At 40.5% G+C, this 18,448-nt stretch overlaps 1 protein-coding gene across 1 annotated transcript in view; it reads left to right on the top strand.

Moving 5' to 3' along the window:
• The window catches only part of VWC2 (von Willebrand factor C domain containing 2), a 53,595-nt gene that overhangs the window by 8,005 nt on the left and 27,142 nt on the right, over positions 1–18,448 (top strand). The window lies entirely within an intron of this gene.

Below are 18,448 nucleotides of genomic sequence, written 5' to 3'. Positions count from 1 at the left end.
TCCTGAGGCAAATAAAATGTACCTTACTGGGCTCATTTAATTTTCATAACTAAATGAATTAAACTCCCAAGTTTAATTGAATATTTTTCGTAACTAAATTAGACAGAAAGTCTCTCTACTCCCAGCAAGGGCTTGCATTAGATCAAAGTCTTGGTCTATTTAGAGGAAGAAATTACATGACACACTAGCTCATCGCTTATAAAGAAGAGATGATAATTTATTAATAGAAATGAAAGCTGCAAAATCTCAAATGAAATTATATTTAAAATGAAAAAAAAGACATTAAAAATATTCAGATAATTTGCAGACCTATTATTTCTCTAGTATAGGTAGGTTCTATTGCATTAGCTAAACCAAACTGATTAAAATTGTGGAAAAGCTAGGGGAGGAGAGAGTGTACAGCGTGTGCTTTCCACAAATTCAACAGTAGATGATAAGGGATAGTTAATTGCATTGGAGGAGTTTCATTTGTATGGGTATAAAAGTAATTGCTTCACATCCCTTAATTGGTTGTTACAGCCCTGAAGGAATTTGTTCTTGGATGTACAGCTTAAGGGCACTCTGCTTTTGGAGTTGAGGACAGGCATTTTTTGATGCATTCAGGGACAGTTTCTGAGGCAGGCTGAATTTAGGAGCTGGTGATGTGATAGCTAGCCAGTGCAGAGCATCCTTTAGCACTTGTTTGATGGCAAGAGCTTTCCTGATGTGCTCACAGGCTTTTTGTGTGTGCATGCTCTGCTGTAGTTCCCCAGGTCAGAGTGGCTCTTGTCAGGCAAAAGGTCTGTTTTCAGTATTGGGGATGGAGTCACAGACATAACACATTAAGTCTGTGTAGTCTTTCCTGCTGAATTTCTCCATCAGTGTTAACACTGGAGCTGGATTGACTTCGTGAGTACATGTTCTCCCACAAGCATCAACATAATGCACTGCAGTGGCCATCTCCCAGCAGTGGCTTGCCTTTGGATTAAGCTGGTATGGCAGTGCAGGGCTTTGCTTGGCTGCTTGCATGGATACCCTGACATGCTTCCCAGAAATGGAGCCTTTGTTTAAAAACTGTACATAAAACATGCCTTAATTGTGAGGAGGCTGCCTCCTCTGAGGGCTAATGCTGAATTACCCTAGTTCTGCCTGCAGCAAAAGGCTGATCTTGTCCTCGGTGTCTGAGTTTCAAGCATTACTTGCATATTCCTTGGCTATAACCACAAGCTGGCATCCCTGACCCAGTTTCAGACCAAGGTGACCAGAGCTGTCTGTTTCCAGTGAGCTGTACTGTCACTTCTCTGCATGTCAGAGAACCAAGAGTGGCTTTCCTTGCTAGCTTTTAGAAGAGGAAAAAAGCCATTAACAATAACAAAACCAATATAGCTTAGAAGCAGCTCAACTTTTCTGGTTCAGCAGCTTCAGTATGGTATCACAAAGAAATTTCTGAGGAATCCTCTCCATCTGGGAAGTGCAGAAAGAAAAAACCCAAACCAGGCTGTTTGCTTTCAGAGCGTATTTTTAAGTATGGGACACATGCATTTTGCAGGGAACTTCAGTGAATTGCTGAATGTTTTTAATTAGATTGGTGCAAAAACCTACTGAGCAGGAAAACCTAGCCAGCCTCATCCCCTCATTTTCAAGCCTGCTGGAACAAATACGCTGTGAATGTGAGTTGGGGAAGCAATCATCACATTGTGCTTCAGGGTTGATTGTCACAGCGATGATGTCAACAACATTGTATTAGTGACCCAGAAGAGCTTGGGTGATGTATAGGGATCTTTGCTGCATAACCTGCACAGTGGGAAAGGTGGAGCCGTGGAGAGTGTACAAGTGAGGAGGTAGCTGCTGTCATGATTTGTATCCTGCCTTTGGTAGAGCAGGAAGGGGTGGGAGGTGAAGTTTAGGTTCTCTATATTTACTAACTTTTATGTGTTAAAAATGCAAACAAACCCAACTGTTTTCCCTCCCTGTCCTGGTGCATCATAATACGTAACAGTTTCCCAACTTGCCTGGGCTGTGGATTGCTGGCAGTGAACCAACAGAATGAGAGCTAAGCAACTGCATCTGTCACTGATAATACCACATACAAATGCCTGATTAAGAATTATGGAAATCTAGTGAAAGCCTGCCATTATTAAAAATTAAGGAATTCAGCCTCCTGGCAGGTGTGAGACACTGTGCGTTATCCCTTGTGGGAATGAGGGGGGTTAGTTGACTCCCCCAGATTGATTCCACAAATGTGCTGGCAATCTTTCAGATGAGGAATAGGTAACTGCACGTTGGGCTTATGCAACTGTGCGCTAGTGTAGGTTCAGACTTACTCTGAATGTAAGAAGTAATGAATGGAAAACTTGCAGAGTGAAGAACAGCCTTATGTGTAAGATCTAATAGTGTTTTCTATCACATCACAAATTTTTAGGAGGAGCCTAGATACTTCTGTAGTTGAAGATAGTATTTTCTTCTTTGTGGGTGGGCACAAGGGAGTACGTTGAGGAAGTATCTCTCTGAAAAGTAGTGTATAGAAGGGATAAAAGGTGATACATCACGGAGAAAATCTTGGGGTGAGGTGAATTTTTCTGCTTTTTGCGTCTTAAGTCACTACAGCTAAGGGAGCTGGTTTGTGTTTCTCTTATGTACGTGCCCTGCAGGGAAGCAGGGTGGAGATGGAGGGTTTTCCTCTTGTGTGGGTTGACAGGTTGAGCTTCATGCTTTTGGTAACCAACAGCAGCAGGAACAAGAAAAAACATCCAGAAAGTTAAATGTGACTTCAGAGAGTTGCATTAAGTAGCAGGTGCCCAATTCAGATCTCCATCCTACTTCATAGTATTAGCAGTGAAGTACTTCTGTCCCTGTTAAAAGCAGTATCAGTAAGCCTAGTATGGGGTACAGACCTTTCTACAGTTTGTACAGAGTGAAGGGTTAAGATAACAGGCATACAATTCCCTTTCCATTAGGGGGAACTAAGGCTAGTCACTTGACACTGATTCATTTGGGGCTGTTGGAAGCGGGTGGGGGTCATAGTGGAAGTGAATTACCTTGGTCAGTTAAATTACTTTGGTTGCCTGTTCCACTTCTATTTCCAGTGTTAGGGCCCTAACATGCATACACAGCTAAATGCTGCTTTGTCTGAAGCATGAAGTGATAGAGCAGTCGATGGAGTCAGGGGAGGCCCTGCTCGTGACGGTGTTCTTTCAGGAGGATGAGATTAAACCTGCAATCCACATGGAGCCTGGAGGGGGAGGCGTGGTTGCTAGACCGAAAAACTTTTTGTTCTAAGGTCCCTGAGAGATTTTAATTTCATTATATGGCTGAAAGATTGCCTTGGATAAGACGAAGCTGATGCTGGTGCCTTCTTAGCATTTATCTGTCTGTGCATTGGGGTTGCTATGTCTGCAGCAGGTAGAGCTGAGCTTCTCCTGTCAACGAAGGCTCATGGCTGTGTACAGAAGTGCTGATGCCCAGGGAATCATGTGTTTTCTCAGGGCTGGAATGTTCACAGATGCCTTGTCTATTCTCACTGGGCATGCACTAGGGAGACTTTACTCTGGATGCAGTCATCTCAAGTGCCTTAGGTGGCATGAATCAGGCCATCATTTCAGATTTAGATTCATAGTTACAGTTGAAATATATGTGTTGTGGTTGAAATGGTTGCTGCTAGTAAAGTGCAGGTCTAACATGATATGGCCTGATTGGGTAAAAGTCATGGTTTTGTATACCCATACTGTGGGGTTGATTCATTGAAACTTGCATTAATACCTTTACGTAGAATTACAGTGTTTAGGCATGAGGTGACTTGAGAGTGCCTCTGAACTGGCAAGTGGGGACCTACATCTGTATGAAGGATTTTTCAAAGGGGTCAAATGCTGCAGACTTCCAGCCCCTTTTGCACCTAACTGTACAATGGGACTTTGCTTCATTGAGGGTCTCCAGTCTGTTAAAAAAAAAATGGTGTTGGTTGAGGCAGTATCATACCACCTGTGAGCTGTTGTCCCTCTAAAATCCAGGTGGGGAAGGGATTGTGTTGGGCCAAGGGACTCGTTTGACAGAAAAAAGGCTGAAGGATGTTTATTATGGGCAGAGAAAGGGAAGCTGTACCTTGGCAGCTCTCACATGAGCTGGCTGTGTGCTCTTCCCTGCAGCCCCAGCTTTGCTCAAGTACCTTGGAGAATCTGACCTGTAAAATTTAATGTCCTTCTGTGGTGTGTTTAAATAAAATACGATATGCCCTCGACTGTATATGCCTCAATCTCAGTAATGACAAAAGTACCATAATGCTGTCCAGGTAGAGGTCAAGGCAGGGCTATTGCAAACATCAGGAATTTAGTTGTTGTGAAACGTAGATAAACAGTGACTTTGATTGTCCTCTCTCCCTCCTTTTACTTTCCTTTTAAATACCTTTTTCAGTCATGCTTTGGCAGTTAATATATAGCAAAGAAGACCCAGAAGTTTTAAAGCCTGAGAGTGGTTCTTCAGCCTTCATTAAGGAAGGGATCAAATCAGGTGGTTATGGTGGTCTCTTCTAGATGTAAAATACAGGAATCATAAAATATTGTAAAATCTAGTTTATAAGATTGAAACAGAATTTATAAGACGGAAATGAATTTACATTAAAAAAATAATAACCTAATGAACAAGAAATCCTTTCAAACTAATCCCAGTTCCACCCATACTCTGTGTGTCAATGTGATTTGTTCCCTTCTGATGTGTTTAGCTCTGGCATTTAAATGCCTGTGTTTGCAGTGTAGTATTTGTTTCTGTGTGCATGAGTCATTTAGAAAAAAATCTGCATAAAACTTCCACTTAATAGGCTTTATTTCACAACATGATTTATAATATTGGACTGTTAACCAGGAAATATTAATGTTTCTGGGGGACTGAATGTTTCAGAGGGAAAAGCACCATTAAAGTTGCATGAAAAGTTGTGCATGATTAAAATTGCCTACTGAATATGCAGGTAGGTTGAAAAACTGGAGCAGGTATTTTGGCAGCTCTTTATTGAAAGGAAGAAATATCAGACTTGCTTCTTTTTGGCCGCATTGGGCATTTAAAGTGGCTTCGATATCTGGTAGATGAAATCGGTAAACAACTTTCAGTAGTTTCTGTTGTTAGTTTCTGCTGTTGATGAAATTGTGAGGAAGTTCAGTCTGCGTCACCTTAACACAAGGATTTTCTTTAACCCCATTTCATCTCTCTGCTCACCACTCTTACTTCCTCACTCCACTCTGGGAAAGCTGGTGGCTACACAAGCTGTGTGTGCTTCCTATGCAGAAATCACTGAATTTTCATCTTAGGATTTTTTCATCTTAGGATTTTTTTCCACTTAGATCAGAACCTGTTTAAATGTGCATGGATTGCAGCTGCAGATTGGGCTGAGCAAAACCTTGTGCCAAAACCACCCAGGCCTTGTCATTTCCAGCTCACGTGTGCATACATGTACACAGTTGTGGGATCCAATGTTGACTTGGTATTTTCATGTTGAGCTGGCTACGTGGCGGTTGGTGGTGTTACTGCCTCTGAGGGTATTTAGTTTACAAGTGAGTTCCAGGGTATATGGCTTTTTCTTTTCTAATGATATTAAGCTGTCAGAGGATGAGAAGGATCTGTCTGAAGACATGCAGAAGTATCCAGTTATACTGAGCCTAAATCAGTTACCAGGACAAATCTATTTATATAGTGTATATGTATTTTGTATGTAATGTATAGGTATTTATTTATTCCATATACACCTTTTTTCTATTATTTTTTTTTTTCACCAAGAAGCCAAAATGCTTCACGTGGGAGTTCTGCAGGCAAAAGGCAGCAGTAAATGTCCTCCCTGAGTGTATAGCATCCTCTCATTTTGCTCAAACTTATGAGGGTAATCAGAAGTTATACTAGTATTCAGTATTTAAAGTAGTATTTATATTTAAATAGGAGAGTGTAGAAGAGTCTATTAAAAATATAAAAAGAGTGTATCCTACAAGCTTTCTAGAACTCACTCTGCAGTTCTTTTTTTCATTACAGGCTGCTGCAGTGAGCCTGAGAAGCATTTCTTTGGCAGGCAGTTTTTCTCCTCTTACCTGATACTGCAGGCTTAACTCTTATATCACAGCTGAATTCTGCTGTATCAGTCACTTTCATGGCAGCTGCTTGCGGGGGGTATCACTTTACTGTGAGTTGAAGCACAAGTTGTTTTCTAGTGAAACAGCTAACCAGTGCTCGTCAAAATGAAGTAATCAGTTGCTTTGGCTGTTTGTTTTGGTTTTTAGGTTCTTAATACAGTAACTTTCTGAGTTTGATTTGCAGTTTTAGTTACACATGTATATGGAGATAGGTGACATGTTAAAGAAGTGAAAATAATTGTGGAGCTCATATTGACCCCCATCCTCCTTCAGACACTGCCCCTAGTGTTCATTCTTTGCGGTTCAAAGTTCAGAAAAACGACATTGATGCAGTTAAGTTTTTCCTTTGTTGAGTCTTTTTCTTTATGCTGTGTTAATGAGAGAAAGTATCCCCAGTGTTGATTTTGTTCCCCCCATTCTTCTATTTGATGTTTATTTCAATTTTGTATTGTCACTGATTGAAATTACGGCAAAGATTTGGGGGCATTTAAGATTCCAAGGTCTGAAATACTTGTCAAGTGCATCTCACTGTATACTGTATCCTTGGAATAATATTCCCTATCAGTAGAACACTAGCTATTTGGTTAAATTATGAGCTCTGAAGCCCTGTGTTGCTCCTAACTGAGTTACCATAGGTTAATGCATTACCCAGTGCTAGCTGAGCCACTGTAACGGTCCACGTAAGTTCTCAGTTGTATTCTCTGCAGATAATCGTGTTTGCAAATAGAAACTATTTACTAGCTAGGTGCTACAGTAGTACAGTAATAGGACTATGTGGATAATTAGTATTTTGTAGTGTGATCAAAAGGAGTAATGAAGATATATACTTGTGTGTTTTGCTGTACATTCTTCTGTTTTTTTTTTTTCATTGCTATTCCATTGTGTTAAATGAGGCATCCAAGAGTTTGCTTGGCTTAAAGGGGAGGTGGAGGTTTACACTAAAGTGTCATGGTATGTTAGTATATCCCTCTGATAATACTAATAGTATCCCTCTGATGATAAATGATGTATTCAAAAATCTCCTTTAACTTCTAAGTGCAGTGTAATTTTTCTCTGCTTATTTTTCACAGGAAGTTCAGTTTTAGGCATTAAGGAAGATGTGAATTGACCCATGTGACTTACTGATTGATGGGAGCAGGGAATTGGCTGATTCCATTACACTTCATTTCTTAACACTATGCTCCTCTATGGTTTGTGCTTTGCAACCACAATGGCCTTTCCATGCAGTGCAGCATTGCTAATGCAAGGTCTGCTTTAACTCATTACGCTTCATTCTCTGGGTTATGTCTTAGGTCTCGCATTAGCATGATGGCAATTGCAGAAGTTTTCTTTCAGTCCTGTTTGAACTGTACTGTAAATGAAGTACAGATCTGATGAAGAGGAAAACCTATTTCCTTTCCTGACATCAGCTTGACTAGGGGCTGACTTGTACTCCTCTGGCAGTTCTGGAGGAAGGGGAGTGACAGGTTCTTAGGGGAGAGCCTAAAAGCCTCTGGTATTTTTTATTAATGTTTATAAAATAGCAGTGCTTGTTTTTCTTGTCTCTTTAAGTGGTATCTTACTGTTTCAAACTGCTGCACGGGGGAACTCCCCTACCCTGTGTGCTGTGGGAGTTCTGAATTAAGTCCCTGACCATTACCTTTGCCCAGCAGGTAAAACATCTTTATCAGCTGGAGATTCAAGTACTTTCCTAATTTAAAACCTTGATGTTTAAATTGGAAGCAGCTTTTATTTCGTGAACCTTTGGATTGCTTCCATGGGGGTAATTATCCATGCAGTTTTGCTTCATTGAGCATGTTCAGCTGTACAGCAGTGATTAAAAAAAAAGAAAAAAAAAAAAACCAAACCAACCAACCAATCCCCAGCAGTTTTTAAGTAATTCCTTACCTTCACAGTTACCGAAATGATTAACATGACAAAGCTGATAGGCAACGGAAACCTTCTCTATCTTCATTTAGGAAAACTCTATAATTTTGGTTGGTTTTTGTTTGGCTTTTTTTTGGTAGGTTGGGTTTTTTTGTTTGTGTTTTTTTTTTTTTGTTGGGGGGTGTTTTTTTGCTGCCTACACTGGTGCTAGTTAAATTTCCATTAGAGGAATGACTTCCGGCTGGAAAACATCACTTTCTTCTAAATGCCCTGTTTTTTTGCTGAGTCTTCAGCTGTGTTTGGTTGTTTCTGTGCCAGTAGCCCTTGGGTGGGGGAGCCTATTAAAAAGTTGCACAGGTAAATGCAACTGACCTTGCAGTCTTAGAGATGACGAGTGTTTTTCTCCTGCATCATTTCTTGTCTTGTGGCAACCGTTTGCTGTTGCACCCTGGTTGCTGACAACTTTTCTTTGCAAGCAGCAGGATACATGCTGTTTATCACCCATGGAAAAGACAGCTGTAACTTCACTGCGTGCTTACCTAGTGAGTGATTTAAAATTTTTTTTCTTTTCCAATGGAATTGATCAGATGGAACAGCCTCAAGAAGAAAAGAACAAATAATGCATTGTATCAGGGCTCAAAATACTATTTGGTGAACAGCACTGAATAAAGAAGGTCCATATCCAGGCAATTGCGTTTTAGCCTCTTGTGTTTGAAATGCTTGCAATGTTCTCTCCTTTCAGAAACGTAGTTTCACAGGAGTGTGGTGTTAATTGCTTTTCCCAGAAAAAGTAAAGATATTACTTCTTATGCCAAAATAGTTCCTATTCCTTTCTGGTAGTATGATCTCAAACTCCCTTGAACATTTTGAGATTAAGAGGGAAATCACTGGGTAAGCTGGGCAGTTTTGAGGGAGATAGACAGTTAGTGAGTCCTATTAAAGACAGAAGAGAAAGAGGGAGTAGTGGCTGTTAATGATATCTTATGAAGCCAAGTAACAAGACAGCATAATAGTAAATGAAATTCAGCAAAACCATTGTGTCAGGTAGTGAAATAAATTGCTTGGATATCTTGATGACCATTTGTTAAGATTTTTTGCCAAGTGGTTTTAGATAAATATCAATGTGAAATGCTGTATGTAAACATCTGTCAGGATTCATTAAGAAAGGCTTGCATTTATTAGAAGTATGCTATTATATAAAGACTGGTTCCTCCCACCTGATTTGTGTAATCTTCTGTGTTTGCTGAGCACTTAGCAGGAAGAGGTTACAGAAGTACAGAGAAGAGCAGCAGGAAAGCTGAATATTCCCCTGTGAGAGCAGATGAGGTCTTTAGTACTAATAGTACATGAATTAAAAATCACGTGATAAAGTGTGCTGCTGGGGGAGAGGGATACTGTCAGTGAAAATCTTCTCTGTGCTCACAATACAAAGTCAAGAGAGAAGCAAGAAAATCAAAAGGCATTGTACATAATACAGTCCTTAATGCATTGTGTATTTAACCCATGAGCACACTGCAGAAGATAGTTCTGACATGCAGTTTCCTAGGATTAAAATAAAGATTATATCTTTAATAGAAGAAATAAAACACCTTAAGCTAGCTGCAATAAAACTGCTTGGGGTGACATGCTTTAAACCTGCTTATAGGAGTTAATTTTCACACGAGCAGAAACGTGACATTGTTTCCTGCTGTCCACGTCTTAGAATTTCTTTTTTGAACTGCCTCTTTTAAAGCACTCTGCCGAAAAAAAGGTTAGGCTGTCTTGACTTTGGCCCAGCCAAACCCATCCTAGAAGTACATGTACCTTCTTGGTAAGGCAAGAAGACAGACCTGATTAAGAGATCTTTAAAACAGCAGCAGGTTTTTTTTCCCCACATAACCATTGTACAATCACTGTGTGTGTGCTGGGACACAAGAGCGTGTTACTCAGTACGTGCGGATGACGGAAAGGACACCGAGTGAGGATGCCTTTTGTTATGGTCTGCTTTCAGCTATTCTGTCAAGCTTTATTTAAATGACCTAAAGGTAGGTCACCCATAAATTGCTTGTGTAATAACTACCCATACTGTCTTCTGAGATGGGCCAAAAGACTTTCTGTAGTTACAGTTCATGTGTATTTAATACAATGTTCTGAAGGGCTAATTGAGGAAAAAAAAGTCTCAGACACAAATAAATTATAGCAATTTATGGAGTTATTTGTTATGTCAGTGCAATAGAGAATGTGCCACCCCACGATGGAAAGCTAATTATTTTCCTGCCATGGCAGCTTGCTAACCTGATATATTGTTAATGAAAGGAGTAGATGGAGGTTTGGCAGCCACTAACATGAACAAATGATTGTTTTTAAGACCAGTTCATGTTGATGCTGAGGTCCAAGCCAGATAATGATTATGACAACTTAGAGGCAATTTTGCATCCATTATTTAGTGTATATCTCTCTCTGTCTTTTTCCACAGATATTTAATTCTAGTTAACCGTGTACATCCCTCAGCGCTCATACATACACCTGGAATACATGAGGAAGTCTCATTACCTGGTTTGTAGCCTAAATATTAAACCCTCAGACTGGTCTTGATTTCAGTGTATTTATATAAGGTGTTTTCCTTCTCCTGTGGCTGACATGTTTTGCTGTCATTGGGTAAGCTGCTAAAACGTCGAAGTATTGTCAGGTCCAAGCATTGAGGGAAGCGAGGTCCAGGTGCATTGCTAAAAGCTGTCTGGCTTGCTAGTAAGCAGGCAGTCATCAATTTTACCATTTATATGCCTGTGGTGCTGAAAAATAATCACTTCTTTGATTTTTCGTGCTGGCAGCTCATTCAGCAGAGAAGTTTTCTCCGTTGCAGTTTTCATTACAAGCAGGTAATGCATTTGTCAGTATGAGAGGACTTCTTAATTTCACATCAGTTGAGTGTTTAATCTTCCGTCTTCTTAGTTAAGTTTGTTCTGACAGCCAATTCTCTCCAGTCAAAATGACTGGAGAGTCAAGTCAATTATCTTGAAATACATGGGTTTGTGTGTGTGTGTTTGTGTGCGTGCCTAGGTATGACTGGTTAGGCTCTAGCTCTGAGGTCTGTGGGGGTGCATGGAGTCCCTCAGGGCCCTGGTGTTCACCCCTGACTGTGCTGCTGGCTGTGCAGTCGCCTGGCTAGGGCTGTGCATGGGAAGATGTTTCCGTGAAAACCCCTGTGGTACTGGCTAATTGGAGGAGCAGTCTGGAAACCTTTCAGCCCCTGAAGCAAGTTTTGGGGAGGGCAGGAGAAGTTTTCCGGGCTCTGGTTTTGACGTCTGCTACTAGAGACAAATGTTCGGGGTGGATAGTTGGCAGAAAATGGAAATCTCCCCTGACATGTTAGTCTAAATGAAATACACAGATTACAACCCCTGGACAATGCAAAGGGAACTTTTTCAATTCAGATTATATAGAACCCACTCATATCTACCCCAGGGTGGGATCAGCTCGAAAGATTATCCTTGCTCTTTGAGATCCATCTGGCAGATTTAGAGCCTCCTGAGTAACCATGTTATTTGTATGTGTATACACATACATATGTATATATGCATATGCTACAGGTGTCATCAGACACCATGCTTAGTGAAAGCACTTCCCACTTTGGAAACTCCCTCTTGAAGCAGTTTCATGCAGTGGGCTGTGGCCATTACCTTCTTGTTTCACTTCATGGACACTGGGGACAAACATTTTAGTAGGGCCTGTTGCAATAGTACAAGGGGTAATGTTTTTAAACTGAAAGAGGGTAGATTTAGACTAGATAGAAGGAAGACATGTTTTGCAATGAGAGTGGTGAGGCACTCAAACAGGCTGCCCAGAGATGCTGTTGATGCCTCATCATTGGAAGTGTTCAAGGTTAGGTTGGACAGGGCTCTGAGCAACCTGGTCGAGTTGAAGATGTTCATGCTCATTGCAGAGGGGGTTGGACTAGATGACCTTTAGAGGTCCCTTGCAGTCTGAGCTATTCTATGATTCTGTGGTTCTGCATGCAAAGACAGGTGGGCTGTGTACTGGAGTGGCAGCTGTAGCTTTCTCACTTTCGTGAGACAGGGTGGTTGGCAACTTGGTGTAGCATGCTCATCCTTCCATCTGGACTGTGTTGTGGTGGATCCATGGGCAAAATACCTGCTCCCATGAGTGCACCCTCCTTCTGAAGAGAAAGTTGCTAGAGTACTGTACCAAGAGCTGCATGGCTACTTTTTCTACAGCGCATTACAGGAGGAAAGGTTGTCTTGGTATTACAACCCCTGAGATGAAAGACGATGTTTTGATTGACTGCCTAAGATGTGAGCAGTTCTCATGTCAGTAGCTGTGCCTAGCTTGTGCTGCAGTACGTTTGTTACCGTTACAAGACTCAAAATCTAGTGTTTGTATTTCAGGATTGTTGCCTTTTCCTCTTTTTTAAGAAGCGAAACCAGGTTTGGATTTAATAATAAAATTTCTACAGACCCATAATTCACACATGACTGTAGCTAATGCGCTCAAATTGGAGGTCCCACCCTGGCTGCATGACCCTTGCGGTGGGATTAGCTGTGGATTGGAGATTCAAGAGCAGCCTCCATAGTGAGTACAGCCTGAAGATGTGTTCCCAACTGGCAGCCCCATAAAAAGGTACAGTCCCACCTGTTGTCACTAGAGGTCAGTGTTAAAGTAATTTGAGGGTCAAATCTCTTACCATGTAGTGCCTTGTAAATTCAGGCTGTGGGTAGTTGTGGCACAGGTGGCACTTGCATGAAATAGGTAAAATACTGAGCTTGAATAGTTGGGTTGATTCATTTCATATATTCTTCTAACCCCTCTTGTTTTGCTGGACTGACTGCTAATTTACTTGCAGATAAATGACATGATGATTTGATCCATTATCTTTTGATTTCCCTCTCTGCTTACTTGCCTGCTTTATAATTAAAAACATGCATTTCTTTTAAAATTTATGGGTTAGTTCATTAGTAGAGTTCCATCTGAATAGCTGTTAAAATGATTTTGAGCTGGGGGTTGGGAGGAGAAGTTAGATACACAAATACTGTTACAGTTCTGTTGTGATTAACTGTTTTTTGCGCATGGACAGCTGGATATATAGGCAGTGTGTAGGAGTGCATCATGTGGAGTCAGAGGCATACAACTTCCCCACCAAAGCCCTGTTTCTGATGCCGGCATAGGGCATTTCAATCACCTTTGAATATCCCAGCCAAAGAACTTGTACATAGAAGGCAGATCTGGCTGCAAGTTGAATTTGAATATTTAGTTAGTTTGATTTTTGAAATATGTGTGTTTTGTTAAAATAATGACTAGCTTTTGCTGCCCCATATTTCCTTGTGCAAGTAATGTATATAGATGCAAGTCTCATATTACAGAGTTGTAGGATAGTTTGTGTTGGAAAGAACCTTAAGATCACCTAGTTCCAGCCCCCCTGCCATGGATCCATTCATGCAAGAGCATATAGTGTATGGCCAAGTGGAGCTGCATGTCTGTGTTGGGGTATATAACGTATTTGTAGGCTGTGCTCATAGAAGGCTTTTGGATAAACTAAATCTATGGCTTCCTGAGAATGCGAGGCCACACAGGTACAGGAAAAGATGTTGCCAGTTGCTGCGGCTCACTGAGCCAGCCCTAATATCCATGGGAGTGAAGGGACTCTTGAAGAGTTGCTGTTGTCTTTGCCCGTGAACTTCTGCAGTTGCTTGCCTTTTGGGGTTGCAGTGTGTGCTTTGTTCATAGCAGATTGCGCTGAGCAATAATTGGCACTGTGTCTAATCCTTTCTGGTTTAGGGCATACTGGCATGTGAAAGAATTACATGACGTGACAGTGCCTGGAAAATAGCAGAGTAGCCTTGTGTGAATGTGATTATTCATAAGTGTGTGTTTGAACATCATGGTGCACATCGAGGAAGGAAAAATAGACTATATGGGGAAAGGATGGAAACCTCTGTGATTTCAGGGAGAGCGCAGTTCTCATGTGGGCTTTGTAGCTCTGAAATAATGAACTTATTTACAAGCATAAGATTATTTGATTATATTTACTTATGTAATTCCAGATAAAATAGTGTTATTTAAATGGGTATCATGCCTTCCATTTGTGGAAGGTGAAATAGCATTTGCATTTTGTGCTGTCTCAAAGCCTTGACTTCCTCCAAATTGTTCTAGTGTGACAAACCAGCCTCAGTGACAATTAAAGGAAGAATAGCTTAGCATAAATGCATATATAAGCACTTTGATCATTTTCATGGAAAGACAGCTGAGTAGTTCCCAGCAGTGAACTCTTGATCCCTATTTTCCATAAAGAAAATTCAAAGAATACTTAAGAATACTCAAAATCCAGTGATTTCAACCCTCACAAGATGCATCCACAGGAATATGTAGCTGCTGGATGAATCAGTATAGATGGGTTTCCGTGGACTGTTTGAGAGTGTGGTAACATGACACAGATTTATTCAGCTCCATTCCTGTCAACCTCCATTCCTGGGGTATTTTATTGGGAAGGTCAGTGATCTGTCTGAGCCTAATTATCCCATCTGGCAAGTGTGCTTGAGGCTCATAAGTTTCCTGCAGTTCATGTGCACAAAGAAATGATGTGGTTAGCATGTTATTTATTCAGCTTTGACTCCTCAGCTGAATGGAAGGGTATTTGCTAGGAACTACATTGTCCAGGGTAGCCTGAGATATGGAGCTGGGAAAGGACTCGAGTTTGCATCTCCAGCTTTATGGGGAGAACTTTTTCTACTAGTTTGCTACTGGAACTCTTGTTTTCATTCTGTTGGTTTTTAACTTACTCTTTTAGGGGTTTTAGAGGACAGTTAAAAGCTGTGTGTTTCTTCATAGCCTTTTTTTTTTTTTTTTTAAAATTTTTCAGAAGTGTCTTTCATTCTTCTGGTACCACTGAAATGTTAGGTTGGCTTTTCAGAAAGACCTCCAGGTCTTCAAGCTGCAGCGTCATACAGCCAACGTTGTCTATTTTAAGTCTTTATATAGTATAGACCTCTATGAGCAGAGTACCTAGTCAGCCCAGCCATCTCCAACACAATTCAGCCACATGGTGCCTCTGTAACCATAGAAGTAATGTTGGAGAAGAACACTGGTGAAGCAGGTACTGTGTCCTTGAGACGTGGGCAAGAGAAGGAAATGAACGTGTTAACTCTTGGGTTACATCTTAGCATACAAACTGCTAAAATCCCTCTGTTTTTACCTAGGGCTGCCATTCAAAATGCCAGCCAAAATTAATATAGGTTATAGACCGTATATTTGAACTTTCTCCAATACTATGTGCAAAACCAAAATCTTCAGAGACATCATTATTAATGAAGCCTCTCAGTCATATGCAGTAATGCAGACACATATTTTAAGACATCCATTTCCATGCTTTGTAACCCTATTTCAGCACTGAAAAGAATATAATATAAATCTTGCTGGAAAATGTTTTAGATAAATCTATGAATTCAGTCAAAGCTGTATGTCCTTTATCTGCTGCTAAGCTCTTTCATTAGTAGCTCTTGACAAAACAGGGCTGTGTAAAAGGTGACAGGCAGACTGATAAAAATCCAATTTTCTTTGTTTAACCAGGAACAGGTGTGCAGTCTGTGTTTTCTCCCTGAGCTTTGAGACTGCTGACGGGATTGAGATAGGTCTGTAGCTATCAGGTTTGCAGCTTGAATTCTGTCACTAGCCATTTTCCCACTAGTATGAATTTGGACTATTAGCGGAGGCACAGAGCAAAGCCATGCGGAACTGTGATAAAGATTATATGCACCAGAATGATAAAAGAAAACAAAATATTATTGTATCCCAGCAACATGCTGATACATAGAGGTTTTGGAAAAAAGCCTATAAGGGAGAGAAAAGTTGCAGGAAAAGGTTGCTTTTTTTCTTTTCTTTTCCCCACCCCTGTCTAGAATCATTTTGTAACTGAGTAAACCAGAATTTGCTAGGTCTTGTTACGTCTGTGTTCATAAACATGGAGACTTACAGAGAGCATAAACCCAGCTCTTCTGGTGCTGCGATGGAAGTGTGGGTGCCTTTTCTAGTATAATTATTGAAATGCAAAAAGTTTTGTCAAAAAGCTCATCATCCCTTTGGAAGATAACTTGGAAAAAGTCTGGGATACCTTGGCTGTATGCAACAAAGTAACATTGTTTCCTTTCCTGTTAAATTTGATTTGGTACACTGGCACAGTAAGCAATTACAATTGCTTGAAGAAATTATAATTAGAGGTATTTCTTGGTCATCTAAGCTGATACTTAATTCTGCCAGCATCATAGCTCAAAGAGTGTTTAAGTGGCGTTAGGAAAGGAGATGGAAAGTATGGGAATGAGGAAAAAATGAGAGGAAAAAATGAAGAAGAAGAAAGGATAGAAAAGGAGTCAAGGAAGATGGAAGAGGTAGATTTAGACTATGGCAATCTAGAAGAAAAGGTTGGGTACCCATACTGAGGTAGGCAAGAGGCACCCTTACTTGCAGTTTGATGTATGTTCTTGTTATCTATGTCTGGGGGAGAAGAATATACTCTGCCGGAGGGTCAAGTCCAAATGTTTGCACGTGAAGAATTAGGGAGCATGAGGCATGGAAAGCAGAGCTGTGGTGGTTGTATATTCTGCACAGACCCTGCATCTGCCTGGCTGGCTTTAACCCTGCAAGGTAGACAGGAGCAAACTGCTTGTTTCTCTCTTCCCTGAATCTGTCCTGTACTGCTGCGAGCACGAGATTTATTTCATTGTTTTAATCATCCTCAGCAAAGTCATCCATCAGCATCTTAAAACTTTCCTCCTAGGATAGGAGCTAAGCAGCCATTTTATTGATGAGCTTATTGAGATTTTGTATGTGTCTGACTGTGGCTTTCATCACAGCACGGTTCTGCTGCTTTGGCAGGAGAGTTTTATCTAAAATGTATAAAACAAAGGGGGGCTTGGCACAGCTAAATGTTTATTAAAAAGGGAAGTTAGTGGTAGAGATCTGTAGTCAGTCGAGGCACTGAGGTTTTCAAGAACTAGAACTATTAGCCGAAAATTCACAGGGTTTTTTGTTTGGTTTTTTAATTAGTTATTGCCTTTAGTCATAATAGATTTTTCATGACCTTGGAACTAGCAGTGGGCAGCAGAGGAACTTAAGGAAAGGTAGGTTCAGTGATTTCACTTCTGAGTTATTTTTCCCGGGTAAACAGAGGTGATGTTTTTCATTGTTGGCAAAAGGTTTCAGTGCTGTAGGTTGTAAAGATACCATTTGGTCTCTTGCAAGCACAAAAAATGTCAGGGAAATTGGTTTGGTTTTTTAGGAGAGCGGAGGAAAGAGGAGAAGCTGTAAGATGCAGTGCTGCTTGCCAAGTGTCCTCTTTAAGTTCAACATCGCGCAAATTCTGTGTGATGTACTTCATGAACTCCCAGACTTTCACTGTCTAGGGTAAGCGCCCTGAGCATGAGAAGCTCAGGGAATGGGGACCTAAGAGTGTCTCATCCAGTATGAGTCCATGACATCCCAACACTCTCTTGTTTGAGGGAAGACCATGATGTTCAGTTCTGTTTGTAAATGTCACAGATGTCACCATCTGGAATAAAATATTGGATGTTTGGAATATGAATTTCTTTTTCTTACCCTTTCATTTTAAGGAGATAACGTCCGTTTCAAATGGGAAGTGCTGAAATGAGCATTTCTGATCTGTCTGGTGACACTTGTATCTCGTGAAGTTTTTGGCAGTGATAATAGATAATTGCTTGTATAAAATGACTCCCTCACAGCTGCCTTTACTTGGGTTTATGTTTGCCAGCAGAAGTAGCTTAAAAAGGATTTGTAGCATAGATTTCTTGACCAGATCAAGCAATGTATCATGGCATCTCAGTGCCTCCTTCCTCAGACCACATGGTCAAAAGAGTCTTTTGCCTAGAGAGACTTCCAGTCTTGAGGCAGCTTTCATTACATTTGTGATTGTCTTGTTTGTGTTGCAATAGTACTAAAGGTTCTGAATCTGTGAACCAGAACTAGATCAATTAGTAAGTATTATGTGAGTGAAGAATAAAAAGTAAATCCCTGCTTTAGCAAGCTTCCAGTCTAAATGCATATTTGTTGTAAGGAATATGTTGCAAATGCAATTATTAATGCCACAGTCTCCAAACTGTCAATTCCTAAACTATCAACTGTCTATTCTGTACAGACAGTGGTATTCTTACCATGACACATAGCCTTTTACAGCCACAAAACATAGGCTAGCATTTGGCTAGCACTGAAGGGTGTGTATTAAGTAAGGAGTAAAAAAAATCTGATCATTATTGTTCATGAATGAGACAATTCAGTAAAGTATACTGAAAACCCTGTGCCAACATGAAGTTTGAAAGTACAGAAAAAATAGAGAATAGCTTCAATCATTAGTCTGGGTACTTGGCCAGTGAACAAAGTAAAGAACCTTCAGGACACCTTTAAACTTCATTATTATTCATTAACATGCTTATTCCAGTTTAATCAGCTTGCTTATTTGACCCTGACTTCTGTTTCTTTAATTGCTTTCATTAAGCTAC

This window comes from Pezoporus flaviventris, unplaced genomic scaffold, assembly GCF_033815535.1.
Source record: "Pezoporus flaviventris isolate CSIRO_AGI_PZ_B2104156 unplaced genomic scaffold, CSIRO_AGI_Pfla_v1 ptg000007l, whole genome shotgun sequence".
Lineage (NCBI taxonomy): Eukaryota > Metazoa > Chordata > Aves > Psittaciformes > Psittacidae > Pezoporus > Pezoporus flaviventris.
This window is presented reverse-complemented; position numbering and strand designations above follow the sequence as displayed.